This window comes from Giraffa tippelskirchi, chromosome X (genome assembly GCF_054371585.1).
Source record: "Giraffa tippelskirchi isolate mGirTip1 chromosome X, T2T-mGirTip1v1.2.pri, whole genome shotgun sequence".
Classification (NCBI taxonomy): Eukaryota; Metazoa; Chordata; class Mammalia; order Artiodactyla; family Giraffidae; genus Giraffa; species Giraffa tippelskirchi.
In genome coordinates this window covers 98,152,439-98,179,117 of record NC_137289.1, presented here as the reverse complement: position 1 = coordinate 98,179,117, position 26,679 = coordinate 98,152,439, and the positions used below count along the sequence as shown (strand labels likewise).

At 39.1% G+C, this 26,679-nt stretch overlaps 1 protein-coding gene across 3 annotated transcripts in view; it reads right to left on the bottom strand.

Annotated features, from left to right (window-relative positions):
• The window catches only part of MAGED1 (MAGE family member D1), a 101,079-nt gene extending 79,330 nt beyond the window's left edge, over positions 1 to 21,749 (bottom strand). For 2 of the 3 annotated variants that reach the window (XM_081565409.1, XM_081565405.1), the window contains exon 1: positions 21,724 to 21,749. The gene's annotated coding sequence lies outside the window, so the exon portion shown is untranslated. Of the gene's footprint in view, positions 1 to 17,318; positions 17,400 to 21,723 lie in introns of all 3 variants that reach the window. The other variant, XM_081565407.1, reaches the window with a different exon arrangement.
• Positions 21,750 to 26,679: the final 4,930 nt, after the last annotated feature.

Genomic DNA, 26,679 nt, shown 5'->3' with positions numbered 1-26,679 from the left:
AAATCCCTCTCCCAGATATGTATCTCAAGCACATACGGAACAGGAGCAGCACTGTTCACAACAGCCAAAACCTGAAAGGAATCCAAATGTTCATAAATAGCAGAATGTACAAGTAGGTGTGCATGTGCACACGTGTCTGTATACACAGGTGAAGAAATGATTACCATAAAAGGCAAGTCAGGATAAATGGTTACCTCTGGGAGAGAACCATTACCTCTGGGAGAGAATCAAGGCTTCTAGATAACTTGCAATGTTCTGTATTTGGTGCTGGAAGGTTCTTTTACAGGTGTTTACTTTATGATTATTCATTTCAGTGTACTTTTACACTTTATGCAACTTTTGGTGTTTTCATTATATTACACAATTTGAAAAACATTTAAAAAAAAAAGAATCCAGGGCCTTCATATGGAACTCCTTTAAAGCATCCCCTAAGAGCATGTGTTCTCAATCTTCTGAGATAAGGGATGATATAAAAAGCATCCACCCCTTTGTAAAAGCTATAGGCACTGGTTATCCACATTCATTTATAATAGGATCCTTGGAAGGGGAAGCCTGGGCAGGCTAGGGTCCTACTAGCAGTGCCATTTCCCTGAAAGTTGCTAAGGGCAGTTGTTCAAGCCCCTCCAAGCACAGGAATCAGTGAACAGAATGCTATCTTAGCTTCCCTTACATTCAAGATTTTACCACCAGTTCTTTCCTAGTCCTGGTTTTTGGCCAAAAATAAAAGTTTGTGAAGCAAAGACAAAGTTGAAACAAAGCCAGGACTATCCAAGGGATCTGGTGCAAAGCTGCTTCCATTCCCTAACTCCTCCTCCCTTCTGTAAAAATCTCCATTCCTTTGACTGTCATACCATGTGCTTCTCAGCTACACTCCCCCCTTCTTCTACAAAATAGAGCATTTTCTCAACTTCCTCTCCACTCTTAAACCCTGTATCTTTTCCCATCTTTGATGATCCCATGGCTAGCTTGTTCATCCCCCAGTTTCACAGTTCCTTGACCTCCTCCACTCCAATTCACCCACCCACAGAAACTTCTCATCATTCAGAACTACTTTTCCTATGAAATTTTAAACTCCAATATCCTCCTATGACCACAATTTCTTATTTGCCATTCCACCTTTTAAACATCCACTCTTTGAGCTTTGAAGTCACCATACAGCTTCACCGACAGCCACCCACCTATCTACCCAGCTTCTCTACAGAATCCTATTGAGAATACACTCTTTCCTGATGAGACTAGATCCCATGGTTTATATCCTGAACAAATCTCATCAGTAACCTCAACAACCCACTTAGCCCTTCAAACCTCCCACCACCCAAAATCATCATCACACATTCACAAGTTTAAAATCAAATCCAATGTTTGCCTTCCTTGCTCCCACTTCTTGGCAGCTGAATACACCTGGAGAAAAGAACAAGAACTAAAGAACTAAAATCTAAAGAACTAAGAAAAGAACTAAAATCACTTTATTTCTAGCTCAGATATGCATTTATTACTTACTGCCCATCAATTTCTCATTCCCCAGAGAAGAGTGCAACCTTACTCTTCCTTCCTCTGGCCCCTGTTCATCCCCTCTCACACTCCAGAAAGCCCTTACCACCTTGTCACAGAGAACGTATCAGGGCAAGAAAGAAACTCTCAATCTCTTGCCTTTCCACAACCTCACAAACAAGCCTTTCTGACCCTCTTTAACTCTGATATTAGAAGTGATGCCCCTTCTCTTGCTCATGGCCCACTCTTCCACATATTCACTATACCGTATCTTTTCCACACCTGTTTCTCCAGTTATCCCATTGCTCTCCTCTATTTTCAACAACCTCTTTGACTTTATTAGCTCCTCCACTACAGAACATATAAACATGCTCAAATTTCTCATCCTAAAAATATACATATACCACTTGTTATCTATTCTACTTTTCATAGACAATAGTCTACATTCACTTCATCAACACCTTTGCCACCTACATTACTGGTCCTCTCTGCCTTCACCAACACAAATCCATACACACTCACTGCCCTGGCTTCCCCTAAATCCTTAACCTAACAGAACCGTCTCAAGTCTATATCTTATATATCTATGTAGATGAATTTCACATTATATACTTTTAAAAGTTTAAGACAGTAGTTTTAAAAGAGAAGTGAAATACACGTTCTTTAGTATACAACAATGCCTGGCACAGAGAAACATATAAAAGGAGATAAGCATCTTCAATCATCATTTCACTCTCCCAGAGATAACTGTTAAAGCGACATACTAACCTCTGGGAGAAGCTGAAAAAAAAAAATCACCTCCCTCCCTCCCTCTCCATACCCTGAAATCCCAAGGAGAGGAGGAAGAAGAATTCTCAAGATTACTCAAGGATACACAACTGGGTCTCAGTGACAACTGGTGGAGCTTTGAAGAGGAAAAGCACAATAAGCCAAAGTTTTGGTGTGGCCTGATAAATAAAAAATCATTCTGACACTTGTTAAAATGTTAAGAAAGACTTTATTAAAAGACTACTGTGATAGGTGTCAAGACTACTGCAATACAAGGGAGAGATTGGACTCAACTATGAATACAGTTAAAGACAGCTGGGGATCTACAGGCATGGAGCTATAGAAAATTACTAAAAGGAGACATCAAGACTAAGTTGATCCTTGCTAAACTGACTTGGGATTCTCGCTGAAGGCAGACCAAGTGCTAAAATATCAAGCAAGGGTGGGGGGATTCTTGCTAAATTGACTCGGCAGGAGTCTTTCTAAAACTGAGCTAAGTAGGCCAAGACAATGCCCAAAGATAAAGTTTAGTTGAAAAGAGGACTCAAAGGAGCACGACTAAAGTTAGGTCAAGGAGAATCTTTATTGTGGTTTCCCACCCCTCCGCCTTCCTTGGGAAATGTTTCTCCACCGAAACATTCTAAAGTCTAGATCCATGGCAATGAGACAGCCCCTGGATATACATGCACATACAGAATTATAAACACATAACACTACATCCATGTGTGTATGCACAGATCTATTTTATATATATTATTCTATATATGTGTGGTGTGTGGGACAGTCATGTGTGTGTATGTATATACATTATATGTTAAACATTTTGTATATACCTGTTGTATATAGTTCTATATGTAATATATAATCTGTTGTGTATATATATATATATATATATATAAAACCTATAGTATATATATTATAACCTATTGTAATGCACACAAACACACTTCTCCCACATACCACACACATATCTGAGGTGCACTGTAACATGTCTTCTGTCTCTCCTCCTTACTATTCTCCTACTGCTCCACTCCTCCCCACCCAGCCAGTGCATCATCAGTACATCACAGGGGTGATTATATATCTCATCTGCTTAAGACAATTTCATTACTTCTCCTTCATAGCCTTCAGAGTGAAATCTCAGTTCTCTGACCTGACTTTTGGGGCTCTCAACATCCTGGACCCCATCCATGTCTCCAATTTTGTCTCTCTTCCCCTACATAAAGCTTATGTTTCAGTTATGACCAACTATATACATACCTTTCCTTGAATACATCAAGATCCCTCTGCCTCTTTCAGTTTACTCTGACTGAAACCCTTCATAGCTCCTCTACCTTCATACTTCTTCTGCTCATCCAATATCAAGCATTATCTCCTCTTTCCAAGGCATTTTCAGATGTCTATTCTGTGCTGCCACAGACTGTCAATCCCACTTCCTTATGCCCACCAGAGTACTGATCATACTCTTTAGTCACTGCCTTTTTATTCATATTACCACTATAACGAACCTTCATCAAGGACAGGAAACTAGTCAGATTTACCTTCACATCTCCTATACCAAACATAACACCATATATATCGTTGTAAGTGAATTTTTTGCTGAATGAATGAAAGACTACATAAATAAAGCCATGCTCAGCAAATTTTCAACAGAATGCTGATGAAGCCATTCAAACATATTCAAAATAGAGATGCAAATAGCACAATAAAAGGTCAGGTAGCATGACAAAAAAAAATCTCCTGAGCATTCACATCTTGTCTTCTAAGTACCAATCCTTACTGAAAGAATACACGATTCCTTGCAAAATGACTGATTCCAGCACTGGGGGAGACAGTGTATATGATGAGCCTATAATGTATCAGAGAGCAGTGAAGTCAAGATGTAATGAAATCTTGTCAAATGATACAGGAAACAAATGAAAACTACTTCTAATTTCTAAAATGGCATAATTTGAGCATCAAAAAAACAAAAAATCACAATACTACAAATAATAGATTCTAGATAGGGTATGGAAAAAAGGGAACCCTCCTACATGATTGGGTGGGAATGTAAACTGGTACAGGAAATATGGAACAGTATGGAGGTTTCTGTAAAAGCTATTAATAAAAATAGACTACGCTAAGATTGAGCAATCCCATTCCTGGTCATAGATTCAGAAGTCAAAAATTAATCTGAAAAAATATATGCATCCCAATGTTCATATTAGCACTATTTACAATAGCCAAGACATAGAGGCAACCCAAGTGCCCATCCACAGACTACTGGCTAAAAAGACATGGTATTTATATACAATGGAATACTACCCAGCCATAAAAAATAACAAGTATTGCCTTTGCAGCAATATGGATTGACCTAGAGAATATTGTCCTTGGTGAAATAAGACAGAGAAAGACAAATATTATCACATATCACATATATGTGGAATCTAAAAACTAATACAAATGAATCTATTTACAAAACAGAAACAGACTTACAGATATAGAAAATAAATGTATAGTTACCAAAGGGGGAATATGGGTTTAATGGGGATTATTCAAGATGGTGGAGTTGAAGGATGTGCGCACATCTTCTCCCGCAACAACTCCAAAACTGCAACTCATTGCTGAACAACCATTGACAGGAAAATATTGGATCCCACCAAAAAAGATACCCTACATCCAAAGGCAAAGGAAAAACCCAAACAAGGCAGTAGGGGGTCAAAATCACGTTTAGAATCACACCCCACACCCGCCAGAGATGCTCAGAGGGATCAAACAAAACCTTCTGTACACCAGGACCCAGAGGCCCCACACAGACTGAGCCAGACCTGCCTTTGAGTGTTTGAATGTCTCCTAAGGAGGAATGGGTCAGCAGTGGCCTGCCATGGGGCCATAAGCCTCCTATCTTCATTCATCAGAGGGCAGAGAGAATGAAAACCACAATCACAGAAAAGTAAACAAACTGATCACATGGACCACAGCCTTGTCTAACTCATTGAAACTATGAGCCATGTCGTGTAGGGCCACCCAAGACAGACAGGTCATGGTGGAGAGTTCTGACAAAACGTGGTCCACTGGAGAAGGCAATGGCAAACCACTTCAGTATTCCTGCCTTGAGAACCCCATGAACATTATGAAAAGGCAAAAAGATAGGACACTGAAAGATGAACTCCCCAGGTCGGTAGGTGGCCAATATGCTACTGGAGAAGAGTGGAGAAGTAACTCCAGAAAGAATGAAGACATGGAGCCAAAGCACAAACAAAGGCCAGGTGTAGATGTGACTGGTGATGGAAATAAAGTCTGATGTTGTAAGAACAATATGGCATAGGAACCTGGAATGTTAGGTCCATGAATCAAGGTAAATTAGAAGTGGTCAAACAGGAGATGGCAATAGTGAACATCGACATTTTAGGAATCACTGAACTAAAATGGACTGGAATGGGCAAATTTAATTCAGGTGACCATTGTATCTACTACTGTGGGTAAGAATCCCTTAGAAGAAATGGAGTAGCCCTCATATTCAACAAAGGAGTCCAAAATGCAGTACTTGGGTACAATGTCAAAAACGACAGAGTGATCTGTTTGTTTCCAAGGCAAAACATTCAATACCACAGTAATACAAGTCTATGCCCCAACCACTAACGCCAAATAAGCTGAAGTTGAATGGTTCTATGATGAGCTACAAGACCTTCTAGAACACCAAAAAAAAGATGTCCTTTCCGTCATAGGGGACTGGAATGTAAAACTAGGAAGTCAAGAGATACCTAGAGTAACAGGCAAGTTTGGTCTTGGAGTACTAAATGAAGCAGGGCAAAGACTAACAGATATGCAGATGGCACCACCCTTATGGCAGAAAGCAAAGAACTGAAGAGCCTCTTGATGAAAGTAAAAGAGGAGAGTGAAAAAGTTGGCTTAAAACTCAACATTCAGAAAACTAAGTTCATGGCATCTGGTCTCATCACTTCATGGCAAATAGATGGAGAAACAATGGAAAAAGTGAGAGACTATTTTGGGGGGCTTGAAAATCACTGCAAATGCAGACTGCACTGCAGACTGCAGCAATGAAATTAAAAGACACTTGCTGCTTGGAAGAAAAGCTATGACCAACCTAGACAGCATATTAAAAACCAGAGACATTACTTTGCCAACAAAGGTCCGTCTAGTGAAAGCTATGGTTTTTCCAGTAGTCATGTATGGATGTGAGAGTTGGACTATAAAGAAAGCTAAGCACTGAAGAATTGATGCTTTTCAGCTGGGGTGTTGGAGAATACTCTTGAGAGTCCCTTGGACTGCAAGGAGATCCAACCAGTCAATTCTAAAGGAAATCAGTCCTAAGTATTCATTGGAAGGACTGATGCTGAAGCTGAAACTACAATATTTTGGCCACCTGATGTGAAGAACTGACTCATTGGAAAAGACCCTGTTGCTGGGAAAGATTGAAGGGGACAGGAGAACGGGACGACAGAGGGTGAGATGGTTGGATAGCATCACCGACTTGATAGACATGAGTTTGAGGAAGCTCAGGGAGTTGGTGATGGACAGGGAGGCCTGGTGTGCTGCAGTCCATGGGGTCGCAAAGAGTCAGACATGACTGAGTGACTGAAGTGAACTGAAAGGCTAAGAGTTTTGCCAAAGGATGCACTGGTCATAGCAAACACCCACACCCAACAACCCAAGACACAACAACTCTACACATGGACATCAACAGATGGTCAATACTGAAATCAGACTGATTAACTGAAATCAGACGGATTACATTATTTGCAGCTGAAGATGGAGAAGGTCTATATAGTCAGCAAAAACAAGACCTGGTGCTGATTGTGGCTCAGATCATGAACTCCTTATTGCCAAATTCAGACTTAAATTGAAGAAAGTAGGGAAAACCACTAGACCATTCAGGTACGACCTAAATCAAATCCATTACGATTATACAGTGGAAGTGACAAATACATTCAAGGGATTAGATCTCATAGACAGAGTGCCTGAAGAACCACGGACAGAGGTTCATGACACTGTACAGGAGGCAGTGATCAAGACCATCCACAAGAAAAATAAATGCAAAAAGGCAAAATGGTTGTCTGAGGAGGCCTTAGAGAAAATCTCAGAAAAGAAGAGAAGAGATAGGCAAAGGAGAAAAGGATAATTATACCCATCTGAATGCAGAGTTCCAAAGAACAGTATGGAGAGATAAGAAAGTCTTCCTAAGTGATCAATGCAAAGAAATAGAGCAAAGCAATAGAATGCAAAAGACTAGAGATCACTTCAAGAAAATTAGAGATACCAAGGGAAAATTTCATGCAAAGAGGGGCACAATTAAGGACAGAAATGGTATGGAGCTAACAGAAGCAGAAGATATTAAGAAGAGGTGGCAAGAATACACAGAAGTATGCAAAAAAGATCTTCATGACCCAGATAACCATGATGATGTGATCGCTCACCTACAGCCAGACATCCTAGAGAGCAAAGTCAAGTAGGCCTTAGGAAGCATCACTATGAACAAAGCTAGTGGAGGTAATGGAATTCCAGTTGAGCTATTTCAAGTCCTAAAGGATGATGCTGTTAAAAGTGCTGCCCTCAAAACAACAGCAAATTTGGAAAACTCAACAGTGGCAACAGGACTGAAAAAGGTCAGTTTTCATTCCAATCCCAAAGAAAGGCAATGCCAAAGAATGTTTAAACTACCACACAACTACACTCATCTTACATGCTAGCAAAGTAAAGCTCAAAATTCTCCAAGCCAGGCTTCAACATTATGTGAACTGTGAACTTCCAGATGTTCAAGCTGGATTTATAAAAGGCAGAGGAACCACAGATCAAATTGCCCACATCTGTTGGATCATCAAAAAAGCAAGAGAGTTCCAGAAAAACATCTACTTCTGCTTAATTGACTATGCCAAAGCCTTTGACTGGGTGGATCACAACAAACTGTGGAAAATTCCCAAAGAGATGGGAATACCAGAGCATCTTACCTGCCTCCTGAGAAATCTGTATGTAAGTCAAGAAGCAACAGTTAGAACCGGACATGGAACAACGGACTGGTTCCAAATTGGGAAAGGAGTAAATCAAGGTTGTATATTGTCACCTTGCTTATTTAGTTTGTATACAGAGTACATCATGCAAAATGCTGGGCTGGATGATGCACAAGCTGGAATCAAGATTGCCGGGAGAAATATCAATTACCTTAGATATGCAGATGACACCACCCTTATGGCAGAAAGCAAAGAAGAACTGAAGACCCTCTTGATTAAAGTGAAAGAGGAGAGTGAAAAACCTGGCTTAAAACTCAACATTCGAAAAACTAAGATCATGGCATCCAGTCCCGTTAGTTCATGGCAAATAGATGGGGAAACAATGGAAACAGTGACAAACTTTATTTCCTTGGTCTCCAAAATCACTGGAGACCATGACTGAAGTCGTGAAATTAAAAGACACTTGCTCCTTGGAAGAAAAGCCATGACCAACCTATACAGCATATTAAAAAGCAGAGACATTTCCTTGCTGAGAAAGTTCCGTCTAGTCAAAGCTATGGTTTTTCCAGTAGTCATGTATGGATGTGAGAGTTGAACCATAAAGAAGGCTGAGTGCCGAAAATTGATGCTTTTGAACTGTGGTGTTGGAGAAGACTCTTGAGAGTCCCTTGGACTGCAAGAAATTCCAACCAGTCAATCCTAAAGGAAATCAACCCTGAATATTCATTGGAAGGACAGATGCTGAAGCTGAAGCTCCAATACTTTGGCCACTTGATGGGAAGAACTGACTCACTGGAAAAGACCCTGATGCTGGGAAAGACTGAAGGCAGGAGAAGAAGGGGACAACAGAGGATGAGATGGTTGGATGGCATCACCAGTTCGATAGACATCAGTTTGAGCAGGCTCCGGGAGTTGGTGATGTACCGGGAAGCCTGGCATGCTGCAGTCCATGGTGTCTCAAAGAGTCAGACATGAATGAGCAACTGAACCGGACTGAACTGATGGGTTTAACAGATACACACTACTATAAATATAAAATGGATAAGTAATAAGGATTTACTGTAAAGCATAGGACACTATATTCAATATTTTATAATAACCTCTAATGGAAAATAATCGGAATAAATATATGTCTGTAACTGAATCACTTTGCTATATACCTGAAACTAACACAGCATTGTAAACCAACTATACCTCAGTGAAAAATTTTAATCACAATGGATACACATTAAATACATAAAAATCCATGAATTCTTAATGATATTAAACAATAAAGGTCTCTAGGAAATCAATTCTGAAAACTGATATATGAAAAAAAAGCATTTATCCTTTCTGTTTTAAATGTTAACAGTTTTTAACTGAAATACAGTTAATTTATAATGTGTTAGTTTCAAGTGTATGGTAAAGTGACTCAGTTATACACACATATGTGTATGTATATATAGTTTTTCACATTCTTTTCCATTATAGGTTATTATGAGATATTGAGCACAGTTCCCTGTACTATACAATAGGGTCTTGCTGTTTATCTGTTTTATAAATAGTAGTGTATATTTTAATCCCAAACTTCTAATTTACCTCCCCCCCATCCTACTATCCCATTTGGTAAACGTAAGTTTGTTTTCTATGTCTGTGAGTTTATTTCTGTTCATAAATCCTGAGTTTCTTTTTATGAAACATAAATTAGAACAAAAAAACATAGCTGGCAAGGAAAAGGTCTACTTTATCAAATAATCCCGGCTAATAAATGCAGAATAACTGGTAGAATTCTACCACTACTTTACAGCCACTATTGAAATACTGAATTTAGACAGTTATCTCCAATGGCTGTGAAAATCAACAGGAGAAAGTCTGGGAGGAAACGCTACAATGGAGGGATCAGGCTGAGATCACCTGAAAACACAAATCAACCCCAGCATCTTAAAAAGATAAAATCACCCATGAGGTAATGCAATAAAAAGTGCATTACACTGCCTGAGATGATTCTTACCTTTAAAAAGTAATTAAAGCGAAGCTAATCAAGCCTCTAGCTCTAAATTCCAGTGAAGAGGAAATATGGGAAGGAGAAAACAATAAAAACCACCTCAAAGAAGCAATCATCTAAATCCATTTGTCAATCAGACAAATGACTTAGTTCTCCAATAAATCAACAGTCTTTAAAATTGGCAGGGCATGGGGGTGGGGGCTTTAGAGGATTTACAGGAAAAGAGACTCAAGAGAAAAACAGCCAGTAGCAATAAATGGTCTTTGTTTGGATATAAATTTAACAAAGCTACTGTAAATAGACATTTTTCAGACAATCATGGAAATCTGAATATGAACTGAGTATTAGAAGGCAATGGCACCCCACTCCAGTACTCTTGCCTGGAAAATCCCATGGATGGAGGAGCCTGGTGAGCTGCCGTCCATGGGGTCGCACAGAGTCGGACACGACTGAAGCGACTTAGCAATTAGATGATATAAAGAATTACTGTTAATGTTATTAAGTATAATGGCCTTGTGGTTCCTTATTTAACACACCTATGACTTAAGGATCCATAATGAGCTATTTATCTGTGCAATGACACAATGGCTGAGTGCCATTTTCTCAAATGCCCCAGTGAGAAAAGTGGGTGAGGAGAAAAAAATCAAATGAAATTGGTTAAATGGTATTAATTGAAGCTTGGGAAAGGATTTATGCATGGTTATGTGTGTGTGCGTGTGTTTACTACTTTCTTCTTTAACACTATTTGAAAATTTCAGGAATAAAAGAAAAAAGACAGAAGCCAATGTGAAGGGGTTTCAAATGGCTACTTCCAAACCAGACAGTTTGAGCAACAGAAGAAGTAATGACTTGAAAAGTACTAAATATATAACAAGCTCAATACAATATATATAATAACAATAAAATCTTAAGAAATATAAAAACACATTAGGTTGGATAACAGTTTTAAATAACAGACTTGTTTGAAAAAAATCTGAAAATGCAGTAGGTAGGTATATGATATTAGGGAATTACTGTTGTTTTCTTAGTAAGATAATGGGAATTAAATTATTTACAAAATGCTCAGTGTTCATCTCTTAATATTAGGAGCATTTAGTAAATAATTTAATTGCCATTAAGAGATGAACACTGAGATATTATGGGGAAAGTATCATATGTGCTCTTCAAATTGACCTATTGAAGTGGTTATCTGAATCAAAATGCCAAAAAGGATTTTTGTGAAAACTGACAAGCTGATTCTAAAATGTGTGCATGCTAAGTCACTTCTGGCATGTCCAACTCTTGGAAACCCTGCAGACCACAGCCCTCCAGTCTCCTCTGTCCATGGGATTCTCCAGGCATGAATACTGAAGTGGGTTGCCATGCCCTCCTCCAGTGGATCTTCCTGACGGATCAAACCCACATCTTAAGTCTCCTGCATTGGCAGGCGGGTTCTTTACCACTAGTGCCACATGGGAAGCCCTCTAAAAAATGTATATGGGTGAAAATGAGTATAATACCCAAAGCAATCTAGATTCAATGCAATCCCTATCAAGCTACCAATGGTATTTTTCACAGAACTAGAACAAATAATTTCACAATTTGTATGGAAATACAAAAAACCTCGAAGAGCCAAAGCAATCTTGAGAAAGAAGAATGGAACTGGAGGAATCAAGCTGCCTGACTTCAGGCTCTACTACAAAGCCACAGTCATCAAGACAGTATGGTACTGGCATAAAGACAGAAATATAGATCAATGGAACAAAATAGAAAGCCCAGAGATGAATACACGAACCAATAGACACCTTATCTTTGACAAAGAAGGCAAAAAACACACAATGGAGAAAAGATAACCTGTTTACCAGTGGTGCCGGGAAAACTGGTCAACCACTTGTAAAAGAATGAAACTAGAACACTTTCTAACATCATACACAAAAATAAACTCAAAATGGATTAAAGATCTAAATGTACCACAGCTTTCTTTTCCGCTCATCTGCTGATGGACACCTATTGCTTCCATGTTCTGGCTATTATAAACTATGGGGTACACATGTCTCTTTCAATTCTGCTTTCCTCGGTGTGTATGCCCAGCAGTGGGATTGTTAGGTCATATGGCAGTTCTATTTCCAGTGTTTTAAGGAATCTCCACACTGTTCTCCATAGTGGCTGTACTAGTTTGCATTCCCACCAACAGTGTAAGAGGGTTCCCTTTTCTCCACACCCTCTCCAGCATTTATTGTTTGTAGACTTTTGGATAGCAGCCATTCTGACTGGCGTGAGATGGTACCTCATTCAGGTTTTGATTTGCATTTCTCTGATAATGAGTGATGTTGAGCATCTTTTCATGTGTTTGTTAGCCATCTGTATGTCTTCTTTTGAGAAATGTCTGTTTAGTACTTTGGCCCGTTTTTTTTGATTGGGTCATTTATTTTTCTGGAATTGAGCTGCAGGAGTTGCTTGTATATTTCTGAGATTAATTCTTTGTCTGTTGCTTCGTTTGCTATTATTTTCTCCCATTCTGAAGGCTGTCTTTTTATCTTGCTTATAGTTTCCTTCGTTGTGCAAACGCTTTTAAATTTAATTAGGTCCCATGTTTATTTTTGCTTTTTTCCATTACTCTGGGAGGTGGATCATAGAGGATCCTGCTGTAATTTATGTCAGAGAGTGTTTTGCCTATGTTTTCCTCTAGGAGTTTTATAGTTTCTGATCTTACATTTAGATCTTTAATCCATTTTGAATTTATTTCTGTGTATGGTGTTAGAAAGTGTTCTAGGTTCATTCTTTTACAAGTGGTTGACCAGTTATCCCAGCACCACTTGTTAAAGAGATTGTCTTTTCTCCATTGTATATTCTGGCCTCCTTTGTCAAAGATAAGGTGTCCACAGGTGCGTGGATTTATCTCTGGGTTTTCTATTTTGTTCCATTGATCTATATTTCTGTCTTTGTGCCAGCACCATACCATCTTGATGACTGTTCAGTTCAGTCGCTCAGTCGTGTCTGACTCTTTGCGACCCCATGAATTGCAGCACGCCAGGCCTCCCTGTCCATCACCAACTTCCAGAGTTTACCCAAACTCATGTCCATCGAGTTGGTGATGCCTTCCAGCCATCTCATCCTCTGTCGTCCCCTTCTCCTCCTGCCCCCAATCCTTCCCAGCATCAGGGTCTTTTCCAATGAGTCAACTTTTTGCATGAGGTGCCCAAAGTATTGGAGTTTCAGCTTCAACATCAGTCCTTCCAATGAACACCCAGGACTGATCTCCTTTAGGATGGACTGGTTGGATTTCCTTGCAGTCCAAGGGACTCTCAAGAGTCTTCTCCAACACCACAGTTCAAAAGCATCAATTCTTCGGTGCTCAGCTGTCTTTCTAGTCCAACTCTTACATCCATACACGACTACTGGAAAAACCATAGCCTTGACTAGATGGACCTTTGTTGGCAAAGTAATGTCTCTGCTTTTTAATATGCTATCTAGGTTGGCCATAACTTTCCTTCCAAGGAGTACGCGTCTTTTAATTTCATGGCTGCAATCACCATCTGCAGTGATTTTGGAGCCCCAAAAAATACAGTCTGACACTGCTTCCACTGCTTCCCCATCTATTTCCCATGAAGTGATGGGGCCAGATGCCATGATCTTAGTTTTCTGAATGTTGAGCTTTAAGCCAACTTTTTCACTCTCCTCTTTCACTTTCATCAAAAGGCTTTTTAGTTCCTCTTCACTTTCTGGACTTCCCTGGTGGCTCGGAGGTTAAAGCGTCTGCCTCCAATGCGGGAGACCTCGGTTTGATCCCTGGGTCAGGGAAGATCCCCTGGAGAAGGAAATGGCAAACCACTCCAGTATTCTTGCCTAGAGAATCCCATGGACAGAGGAGCCTGGTAGGCTACAGTCCACGGGGTCACAAAGAGTCGGACACGACTGAGCGACTTCCCTTTCCTTTCCTTTCACTTTCTGCCATAAGGGTGGTGTCATCTGCATATCTGAGGTTATTGATATTTCTCCCGGCAATCTTGATTCCAGCTTGTGTTTCTTCCAACCCAGCGTTTCTCATGATGTACCCTGCATATAAGTTGAATAAGCAGGGTGACGATATACAGCCTTGACGTACTCTTTTTCCTATTTGGAACCAGTCTGTTGTTCCATGTCCAGTTCTAACTGTTTCTTCCTGACCTGCATACAGGTTTCTCAAGAGGCAGGTCAGGTGGTCTGGTATTCTCATCTCTTTCAGAATTTTCCACAGTTTATTGTGATCCACACAGTCAAAGGCTTTGGCATAGTTAATAAAGCAGAAATAGATGTTTTTCTGGAACTCTCTTGCTTTTTCAATGATCCAGCGGATGTTGGCAATTTGATCTCTGGTTCTCTGCCTTTTCTAAAACCAGCTTGAACATCTAGAAGTTCACGTTCACGTATTGCTGAAGCCTGGCTTGGAGAATTTTGAGCATTACTTCACTAGCGTGTGAGATGATGACTGTAGTTTTGTATTATAGCCTGACGTCAGGCAGGTTGATTCCTCCACTTCCATTCTTCTTTCTCAAGATTGCTTTGGGTATTCAAGGTATTTTGTATTTCCATACAAATTATGAAATTATTTGTTCTGGTTCTGTGAAAAATACCGTTGTGGGAGAGGGCAAGGGAGGGATGATTTGGGAGAATGGCATTGAAACATGTATATTATCATGTGTTAAACAGATCACAGATCCTGGTCAATGCATGAGACAGGTTGCTCAAGGCTGGTGCACTGGGATGACACAGAGGGATGGGATGGGGAGGGAGGTGTGGGGGTTCTCAGGATAGGGAACACATGTACACCCGTGGCTGATTCATGTCGATGTATGGCAAAACCACTACAATACTGTAAAGTTATTAGCCTCCAATTAAAATGAACAAATTTATTTAAAAAGTAAAATAAAATAAAAGATGACATGTTCATAGATTTAAATCTCTTTTAAAAAAAAAGATCTAAATGTAAGACCAGAAACTATAAAACTCCTAGAGGAAAACAGGCAAAACACTCTCTGACACAAATCACAGCAGGATCCTCTATGACCCACCTCCCAGAGTAATGGAAATAAAAGCATAAATAAACAAATGGGACCTAATTAAAATTAAAAGGATTTGCACAATGAAGGAAACTATAAGCAAGATGAAAAGACAGCCTTCAGAATGGGAGAAAATAATAGCAAATGAAGCAACGGACAAAGAATTAATCTCAAAAATATACAAGCAACTCCTGCAGCTCAATTCCAGAAAAGTAAATTACCCAATCAAAAAATGGGCCAAAGAACTAAACACACATTTCTCCAAAGAAGACATACAGATGGCTAACAAACACATGAAAAGATGCTCAACATCACTCATTATCAGAGAAATGCAAATCAAAACCTGAATGAGGTACCATCTCACGCCAGTCAGAATGGCTGCTATCCAAAAGTCTACAAACAATAAATGCTGGAGAGGGTGTGGAGAGAAGGGAACACTCTTACACTGTTGGTGGGAATGCAAACTAGTACAGCCACTATGGAGAACAGTGTGGAGATTCCTTTAAAAACTGGAAACAGAATTGCCATATGACCTAGCAATCCCACTGCTGGGCATACATACCGAGGAAACCAGAATTGAAAGAGACACATGTACCCCAATGTTCATCGCAGCAGTGTTTACAATAGCTAGGACATGTAAGCAACCTAGATGTCCATCGGCAGACGAATGGATATGAAAGCTGTGGTACATATAGACAATGGAATATTACTCAGGTATTAAAAAGAATGCATTTGAATCAGTTCTAATGAGGTGAATGAAACTGGAACCTATTATACAGAGTGAGGTAAGTCAGAAAGAAAAACACCAATATAGTATATTAATGCATATATATGGAAAAGATTGCTGTATGTGAGACAGCAAAAGAGACACAGATATAAAGAACAGACTTTTGGAGTCAGTGGTAGAAGGCGAGGGTGGGATGAGTTGAGAGAATAGCACTAAAACATGCATATTACCATACGTTAAATAGATCACCAGTCCAAGTTCAATGCATGAAACAGGGCACTCAAAGCCAGTGCACTGGGACAACCCAGAGGGCTGGGATGGGGAGGGAGGTGGGAGGGGGTTTGGGATGAGGGACACATGTACACCTGTGGCTGATTCACATCAATGTATGGCAAAAGCCACCACAATATTGTAATTAGCCTCCAATTAAAATAAATATATTAATTAATTTTTAAAAATGTATATGGGAATCCTAAAGGCCAAGAATAACCAAAGCATTATTAAAGAAAAAGAGCAAAATTGTAGGACTTACTGACCATATATAAGATACATTACAAAGTTACATTAATTATGACAGTGGTACTCATACAAGAATAGAAAAACCAAAATGAAAAGAATCCAGAAACAAACCCACATATATAACCTAATCATCTGATTTATGAAAGAGATGATGACACTAGAGGGAAAGGATGGCCTTTTCAATAAATGGTATTGAATTGCTGGATGTCTGTTTCAAAACAACAACAACAAAACAATGGGCCTTTATCCATATCTCATACTGGCAACATACAATAAAATCAGTATCAAATAAACTGGAAATATAAATGAGATTAAACAATAACATCACATAGAAAAATATCTCCATGACTTTGAGAAAGGCAAAGCTTTCTTAAACAAGACAAACAAGCACTACCCATATAGAGGAAAAATTATGAACTCAGCATTATTAAAATTGAGATACAAGCATATCTTGTTTTTTTTGTGCTTCACAAATACTGCATTTTTTACAAATTAAAGGTCTGTGGCAACCCTGTGTGATGATGGTTAACACTTTTTAGTAATAAAGTATTTTTTAATTAAGGTATATACTTTGTTTTTTAGACAGTGCTATTGCACACTTGGAGTTTCCCAGGTGGCCAATGCAGGAGACACAGGTTTGGGTTGGGAAGATCCCCTGGAGGAGGAAACGGCAACCCACTCCAGTAGTCTTGCCTGAAATCTGGCAGGTTACAGTCCATGGGGTCTCAAAGAGTTGGACAAGACTTAACAACTGAGCACACATGCGTTGCACACTTACTTGACTACAGCATAGTGCAAAATTAACTTTTAAATGCACTTGGAAACCAAAAAATTTGTATGACTTGTTTTATTGTGATACTCACTTTATTGCAATGGTAGAAGCAAACCTGCAGTATCTCCAAAATGTGGTTGTATTCAGTTCATCGAAAGACACCACTAAGAGTCTGAAAGTGCAAGCAATTGAAATTTGCAATAAACAGATCTAACAAAGTATTCACATCCTTACTAAAGAAAGATCTTCTACAGAACAATAAGAAAAGGATAGTCCAGGAGAAAAAGTGGTCAAAAGACTTGAACAGGCCCCTTGCAAAAAAGATATCCAGGCCAACAAACAGGAAAAGATGCACATTTATCAGCAGAGATATGCAAACTAAAACCACAAGATACCATTAATAACCACTAGAATGGTTACATATTTTTTCCTTAAAAAGACAACACAGTAAGTGTTGGCAATATTCTAGATCACTGGAACTCTTAAAATTTTCTATTAGGAGTTTTTTCAGTACAACTGCTTTGGAAAACTGGTTGGCAATACTTACTAAAGCTAATCTTATCCATAACCTAGGAATTCATCAATTCTACTCTTAGGTATATGTTCAACAGAAATCTGTGTATATATCACCAAAAGACATGTTCTAGAATGTTTATAGTACTATTTGCAGACCAAAGATGTAAACAACCAAAATGCCTATCAGTTGTGGCATATTCACACAATGGAATACAGAGCTATAAGAATGAAGGAATTACTACTACACTCGATAACTTGGCTCAGTATCAAAAACAAAATCTTAAGCCAAAGTCAAACACACACAAAAACATACTATACTATATTTTTATAAAGTCCCAAAATGGGAAAATTATTACACAGTGATAGAAGCCAAGATGTGGTTAATTTGGGGTTTAGATTGTGACTGGTAGGGAAATATATTCAAGGGATTTCAGATACTGATAATTTTTTTTTTAATGAAGTATGTTGTTGTTTAGTCGTTAAGTCGTGTCCCACTCTTGTGCAATCTCCTCTATCCATGGGATTTTCCAGGCAAGAATACTGAAGTGAGGTGCCATTTCCTTCTCCAGGGGATCTTCCAGGACTAAGCATCGAACCTGCGTTTCCTGCACTGGCAGGCAGATTCTTTAACAATGAGCCACCAGGGAAGCCTAACATGAATTTACAGTTGATTTACAATATTATATTAGTTTTAGGTGTATAGCATGGTGACTCAGTGTTTTTACAGATTATACTCCATTAAAAATTATTACAAGATAATGGCTATAAATCCCTGTGCTATACAATATATCCTTATTGCTTATCTGTTTTATACATAGTAGTTTGTATCTCTTAATCCCATACCTGTTATTTGCCCCTCTCCCTGCTGGTAACCACTAGTTTGTTTTCTATATCACCAAGTCTGTTTCTGTTTTGCTATATATATTTATTTGTATTATTTTTTAGATTCCAAATATAAGTGATACCATAAAGTATTTGTATTTCTCTGTTTCACTAAGCTTAATATTCTCTACGTCCATACAACACTGTTACAAATGGCAGAATTTCATTCTTTTTTATGGCTGAGTAATTGCAAGGCTTCCTTGCTGGCTCAGTGGTAAAGAGTCTGCCTGCCAATGTAGGAGATGCGAGTTGGATCCCTGGGTCTGGAAGATCCCGTTGAGAAGGAAATGGCAACCTACTCCAGTATTCTTGCTGGGAAATCCCATAGACTGAGGAGCCTGGTGAGCTACAGTACAGGGGGTAGCAAGAGTCGGACACGACTTAGCGACTAAACAACAATATTCCATTGTACATACACACCATATCTTTATCCATTCATCTGCTGATGGACACTTGGGTTGTTTCCATATCTTGGCCATTGTAAATAGTGCTGCTAAGAACATTGGAGTGCACACATCTTTTCAAATTGGTGTTTTCACTTTTTCTGGATATATACCATGAGTGGAATTGCTGGATCATGTGGTAGGTTACACAGTGGTGACAACGCTTTCAGCTGTACCCTTATGTATTCATACCCCAATAAAAATCAAAAAGGAAAAAAAGAATGGAAAGTTTGAAAATGGGGAAAAAAATCAAGTAAAAAGTCATTACACTTTTCAGCTCTTAACATTTATAACTAGGAAGTAAATCAAGTACCTGATATAATCAGACTTGTGAAAGAAAGCTTATAAAATGAAATTTTTATATCCAGATTATGTCTAATAAAATATTCCATGTATTTTCTACTTCTCATTAATAAACAGAGACAGAGAGAGAGAAAGAGACGATCAGGCCAGGACTGAGTATCTGACAGACTTGAACTCCATTAACTCCACTACCATTTAGCAAGTTACTACCCACCTGAGTCTGGGTTTTGTCATCAGGAAAATGACAATGATGATACTGACTTTAAACAGTGGTTCTGAAAATTAATTAGGGAGCCAACTACATTAAAAAGGTTGTATATAAAAGACAAGCACTAAATTCATTTCAATTTACCACACCAAACATGGGCAACATTATGAACATGCAGTGAAACAAGCAGTGAGAGAGGAAAGCAAATATGCTGTAGGATAGCATACAATGCACCACAAATAAACAGATTGAGGAAGAGGTGAAGATAGAGGCAGATGTGTCTTCCCAGAGGGGCTGGTAACTGACAATTCACCTAAATGGTAGCAAGAAGCTAGCCACGAGAAAGAGAATATGGGGAACTTACATGGACAGATTAGATCCTTCAAGGAGGCCAAGTGGTACATTAATGCTATGCAGGATAGTGACCACAGGCAGAGGGGAGAAGAGGAAATGTTGGAAGCAAAGTGACCAACAAATGCAAAGCCACTGTCATAAATATATCCCGGCTTCCCACTCATATCTGTATAGTTTGTGCCCTCTTTTCCTTTAGATTTCTGCTCAAATGTCACAATACCAGGGAGGCCTTCCTGCCTTTCCTATCTAACATAGTACAACCCTCTCTATCACAATCTATTATATATTTTTTATATATTCACTCACTGTCTCTCAACTATACTTAATCATCCCTTATTTTGGCAAGTCTAACACATTATAGAAGAGGGAATAAGTTGCTTGTTCAAGGAGACTGCTAAATTCCTCTTTATAACCTGAAATACCCCTCACCCTCATTATAAATTCAATTTTCTCTCTCTTGGAATTGAAATAATAAATTGTGATAATGAATATTCTTGCAAGACAGATTACACATGATAAATGGTGCAAAAACATAATTTCACGTTGCAACAAATGAAGAAAAAAGACAAAATTCATATTGCACCAAATAGATTATACATGCATAGCTCCAAAAAAAAATCTTTGTCTGAAAAATCTGTCAACTTGCTCTTCAATGTTGCTACTGAACACCAGGAAAAGATTTACATAATAAACCCAACTCATATGAATTAATGAATTTGTGATTGGATGTCATATCTGTCAACCATTTCTGCCCTGTGAGAAATGCTAAAGGAGATGGGAAAGCTTCCACCCTCTAAAGCTGACACCAAGTTATAAGCAAATCTCACTATGTTTGTCACTCAAAATTTGGAGATTCAGTTGTATACCAAAATTTTTTTATGTCATGGGCTGAAACCAGTGCGATATCTGATATATGATTTCGTCTAGGGTAATAATTAAATACAAGTACATAATCTGAACAAGTTCCTACGTCTCTGAGAGCTCTAAAAAATTTCTGCTCCTTTGCTTATTTTTAAAAACAACAAAAATACCCTCGCCCTTGAAATTGAAGTGACACCTGATTTTATAAAGTATTAATAAATAATTCACTGTCCTCTGCAGAAGTAGGACCAAAGACAGTCAGAAGTCTTCTGGGGGAGTAAAATACTGGGGTCGAAAGGAAAAAAAAAAAAGGGAAGAATGTAGGCTCAGACTGGGGGAAAGAAAGAAAGAAAGAGAAGTCTCTCAGTCGTGTCCGACTCTTTGCGACCCTGTGGACTGTAGCCTACCAGGCTCCTCCGTCCGTGGGATTTTCCAGGCAAGAGTACTGGAGTGGGTTGCCATTTCCTTCTCCAGGGGATCAGGGATCAAACCCAGGTCTCCCGCATCCAGGTAGACGCTTTACCATCTGAGCCACCAGGGAAGCCAGAGTGGGGGAAGAGGGTAGCAAAAGTTCTGAAGCTAAGAGGAGGGCGGGGTGGAAGGTGGGAGTAAGAGGTAGGAAAGAAATCGATGGTACAGGGAATGATCCAAGTTCAGAAAGACCGGGAAGAGGATTCGAAATAAAGAGGTGAAGAATAATCAGAGATAAAAGGACCATCAGAGTCAGGAGGAGGAGGGGATGACGGCCGGCCATCTCCCGAGGAGTGAGAGAGAGGAGATAAAGATCAGAACTACAAGAGTCAGAAACATCCTTCAGTGTACCCTGGAGATGAATTCTTTCCACTTCGTGGTGAAGCAAAAAGGAAAGCGTTCCTGAAGTGTTTGGGGACTCACTTGTGAAAATTATCAGTCCCTTTCTTTACACTCACCTTGGTGAAGAACGCCGCGACAAGATGAAGGCGTGGCAGGAAGTGCTAATTTCTTTTGTTTGGCGGAAGCTTTTTCCCAGGCCGCCACACCCTCACCCCCGCCCCTTCACTCCCCGCCCCCACCTCCGCCTTCACTCGAGACAACTTCCTGTGCCTCTCTAGCAAGCTTTTGAAATACTGTATCTCAATGGCTCTCTCACCAGATGCGCAGCTGGATAGTGACGTAGAATGTCTGGAAGAAGGAATCAGTAACTTTTTACAAATCCTACTAGCCCTAGTCATCCAAGGAACTGTAGCATCTTTGCCAAACTCTATGTATCCTATTTGTCACCTCGCCTTGCTGATTCAGACTTTAAAGTACTGTTACTTCCTTAACTCTTGGATGTCTACAGTTACATATTTACCATACTGATTAACTGCTTTCTGGAATTAAAAAATAAGTTCATTTTAATTACTGGTATCAAAATTTCAAGATCTTTAAAAAGTCTTAAATCTGAATCATTTCTGTCTTCGAATGCTGTCCAGAGAGTAACATGCCATACTCAAATGTGCAAATGAAAGTGAACTCATTTAAAAAGCGTTCTTGTGTACTTGTATACCCCCCACCCAAATGAAGACAATGATAATTGACAAAAAGTTTCAATAATAAGAATAAGCCCTACTTTGGTTAAAAGTTCAATATTGAGTTACCTATTGCTGTTACCTCCAGAAAACTCCTCTAGGGCCAAAATCTGTACCCCAGTTCTTCTCTTTTGTGGTTATTTTCAGTCAGTTCTCAAGTGTACCAAATACTATGCTACACCCAGAGATATGGCACTAGAAGCCCACATCCTAGGGACTAGGGCAACATTTAAATACATAAGAGTCTAGCATAAAATATGTGATTATAGATGCTTGTGAAATGAATAAATGACCAAAATGTGGTCAGGGCTATGACAAGGGCTAGCACAAGGTCTTTACGTTTCCTAATATTTGTATAGTTCATTTCAGCATTTGACTCATGTTTTGTCATTCAACCAACAGATTTTGAACAACTACTCAGTGTAAGATTCTGTTCATGATATTGTCCATATGAAGAAGAATAAGATATGATCTTGGATTTCAAGACCCTCCAACCAGTGAGGGAAATCAACACATAAACAACTAGTAGCACTATAATGTGACACTAATAACAGATGAAGAGAAGACAGTGTTGAAACTATGGCTACTTCGACTGGTGAACAATTAAAATCTAAAATACTCCTTATATCCTAGAGGGTGCTCAATGAAGACTTGTTTAATGTTGAATAAATTATTGGATGAATGGAAAGGAAGAAAGATAGTGGATTTGAAGTATAGTGTGAAAGAAGCAGTGATGAGAGATGAAGGCTGAATGTAAGATACCAGATAAGGAAGAACCTTGCATGCTGTGTTATGGAGTTTGAGCTTAATTATGAGGAAAACAGAAAATCAAAGACAATTTTAAGCAATAAAAAATGTAGTAATGTTTCAAATCAAAATATAGAAAATGGGTTGTACCAGTGCAACCTTGTTGAAAATAGGGAAAGGAGTATGTCAAGGTTGTATATTGTCACCCTGTTTATTTAATTTATATGCAGAGTACATCATGGGAAATGCAAGGCTGGATCAACATTGCCTGGAGAAATATCAATAACCTCAGATAGGCAGATGACACCACCCTAATGGCAGAAAGTGAAGAGGAACTAAAAAGCCTCTTGATGAAGGTAAAAGAGGAGAGTGAAAAAGCTGGCTTAAAACTTTACATTCAAAAAGCTAAGATCATGGCATCTGGTCTCATAACTTCATGGCAAATAGATGGGGGAAAAAATGGGAACACTGACAGACTTTATTTTCTTCGGCTCCAGAATCACTGCAGTTGGTGACATGCAACCATGAAATTAAGACAGTTGCTCCTTGGAAGAAAAGCTATAACTTACCTAGACAGCATATTAAAAGCAAAGACATCACTTTGCTGACAAAAACATGTCTGGTTTTTCCAGTAGTCATATATTGATGGGAGAGTTGAACCATAAAGAAGGCTGAGCACTGAAGAATTGATGCTTTCAAGCTTTGGTGCTGAAGACTCTTGAGAGTCCCTTGGACAGCAAAGAGATCAAACCAGTCAATCCTAAAGGACAACCCTAAATATTCATTGCAAGGACTGATGCTGAGGCTAAAGCTCCAATAATTCAGCCACATGATGCAAAGAGCCAACTCACTGGAAAAGACCCTGATGCTGGGAAAAATTGAAGGCATGAGGAGATGGGGACGACAGAGGATGAGATGGTTGGATGGCATCACTGACTCAATGGACCTGAGTTTGAGTAAACTCTGGGAGAGAGTGAAGGACAGAGAAGCCTGGCATGCTGCAGTACATGGGTTGCAAAGAGTAGGACTTGACTGAGCGACTGAACAGCAACAAGTGCAACCTCGAAGCAGAGAGATTGGGTTAGAGGCTATTGTGGTGATCAGTGACCAAATACAGAAAACGAGGGGGTTTATGATATTAAGAATTAATTGTGTTTGGAATTGAGCTGGAAAAAAAACAATGGATTATTATAAATCCAGAGGCAGTGAAACCTGAGCATTTTCCTTGGTGCCCTCCACAATCCAAATTTTGATTATTTCATGCAAAAAAATATTTAATTAATATGCACCAGGCCCTGAGGATAGAACTGTGACTAAAAAGGGCAAAATTTCTGCTCTAACAGAACTTTCATTCTTGTGTCACGAATAATAAAATATTTTAGAAAATACATGCAAAAAGGTGACAAGTACTGTGTAGAAATAAACCAAGTAAGTGGAATAGTGGGGCTTCCCTGGTGGCTCAGTGGTAAAGAACCCTGCCTGCCAATGCAAGAGATGAGGGTTTGATTCCTGGGTTGGGAAGATCCCCTGGAGGAGGAAATGGCAACCTTCTCCAGTATTTTTTCCTGGGAAATCCCATGGACAGAAGAGCCTGGAAGACTACAGTTCATGGGGGTCACAAAAGAGACAGACACTCAACAACAATAAAGTGAGATAGAAATGTACTATCAGGATTACATTACGTGGTGAAGGGGGAGAAGGTTGCCATTATAGGAGAACTCATTGAACATTTATAGACTTCATCCACTTCTCATTTATCAGGATCACTTAGCTCAGACCTTCCATCCTTCTCCCCCAAATGCCAGCCATGATATACAAAAGTCTTGACAGTCTAACTCGGTCTCTCTCTCTCTCCATCTCTCATCACACAGCTTCTCCCTAAATCCAAGTCTCATGCAGCTGCTTATAATTTGGAAAGTGCACCAAGATCTCAGATCTCTGTGCTTTTGCACTCTGCTAACTCATATGCATCTTTCAAAGGTCACCTCAAAACCTTGCTGATGCTTTGTTTCACTCCTTAAACAAAACCAGACAACTGCTCCCCTTCTCTGCTTCTGCCATGTATACTATTCTTAGTACTTTCATTCACTCAACAAACATTTGATGGTCAACTTTCGTGTGATTGCCACTGTTACAGGCAGTAGAGATAAAAGCATAAATAAAAGAGTCAAAAAAAGTCCTTTCACTGTTGTAATTTACATTTTAGTGAGGACGACAAGCAATAAACAACATAAGTATGGACTTTATAAAGCAGTAGTTCTCAACTCAGGATGCCCATTAAAATAATTAGGAGAGCTTCCATCTTTCTTCTTTTTTAAATGCAAATCCCTGATCCCCATCCCAGCTAATATTAATCTAAAACTTAGGAGTGAGGTCAGGCATTCATGTATATTTTAAAAGCTCCTTAAAGTGTTTCTGATGGACAGAGAAGATAGAAAACTACCGCACTTCAGAATATGGAAAATGATACCAGAAGGACAGTCTAAAAAGCTAAAAGGAATTAAGAGTAAATAAAATGATAAAAATGTATGTCAATTTAAAAAAACATAGTGTGTATTAAAAACATAATCATACTGAGCGGTGGGTTGAAAAAAATGGTGATTCAAAGATTCTAAACAAAAATATCATACAACTGAGGAAGAGAGAGAGATCAGAATAAAATTGTTTGGTAGAGAAGTTAATATATTTTTGAAGTTCAGACATTGTTAAATAATTAAGAAATACTCCGAAGTTACCACTAAAATAACAGAAACACAATGAGCATAAAAAGTACAATAAGGACAAATGCATACATTTAAATTTGTAGAGGAATAAAATGGAATATTTAGTTCAGTTGCTCAGTCTTTGCGACCCCATGGACTGCAGCCTGCCAGGCTTCCCTGTCCTTCACCGTCTCCTGGAGCTTGCTCAAACTCATGTCCATTGAGTGGGTGATGCCACCCAACCATCTTGTCCTCTGTTGTCCCCTTCTCCTCCTGCCTTCAATCTTTCCCAGCATCAGGGTCCTTTCTAATGAGTCAACTCTTTGCATCAGGTGGCCAAAATTTTGGAGATTCAGCATCAGTCCTTCCAATTAATATTTAGGATTGATGGACTGGTTTGATCTCCTTGCGGTCCAAGGGACTCTCAAAAGAGTCTTTACCAACACCACAGCTCAAAAACATCAATTCTTTGGCGCTCAGTCTCCTTTATGGTCTGACTCTCACATCCATACATGACTACTGGAAAAACCATAGCTTTGACTATCCAGACCTTTGTGGGCAAAGTAATGTTTCTGCTTTTTAATACTCTGTCTAGATTTATCATAGCTCTTCTTCCACAGAGCAAGTGTCTTTTAATTTCATGGCTGCAGTCACCATCTACAGTGATTTTGGAGCCCCCAAAAATAAAGTCTCTCACTGTTTCCATTGTTTCCCCATCTATTTACCATGAAGTGATGGGACCAGATGCCATGATCTTAGCTTTTTGAGTGTTGAGTTTTAATCCAACTTTTTCACTCTCCTCTTCCACCTTCATCAAGAGGCTTTTTAGCTCCTCTTCACTCCCTGACATAAGAGTGGTGTCATCTGTGTATCTGAGGTTATTGAT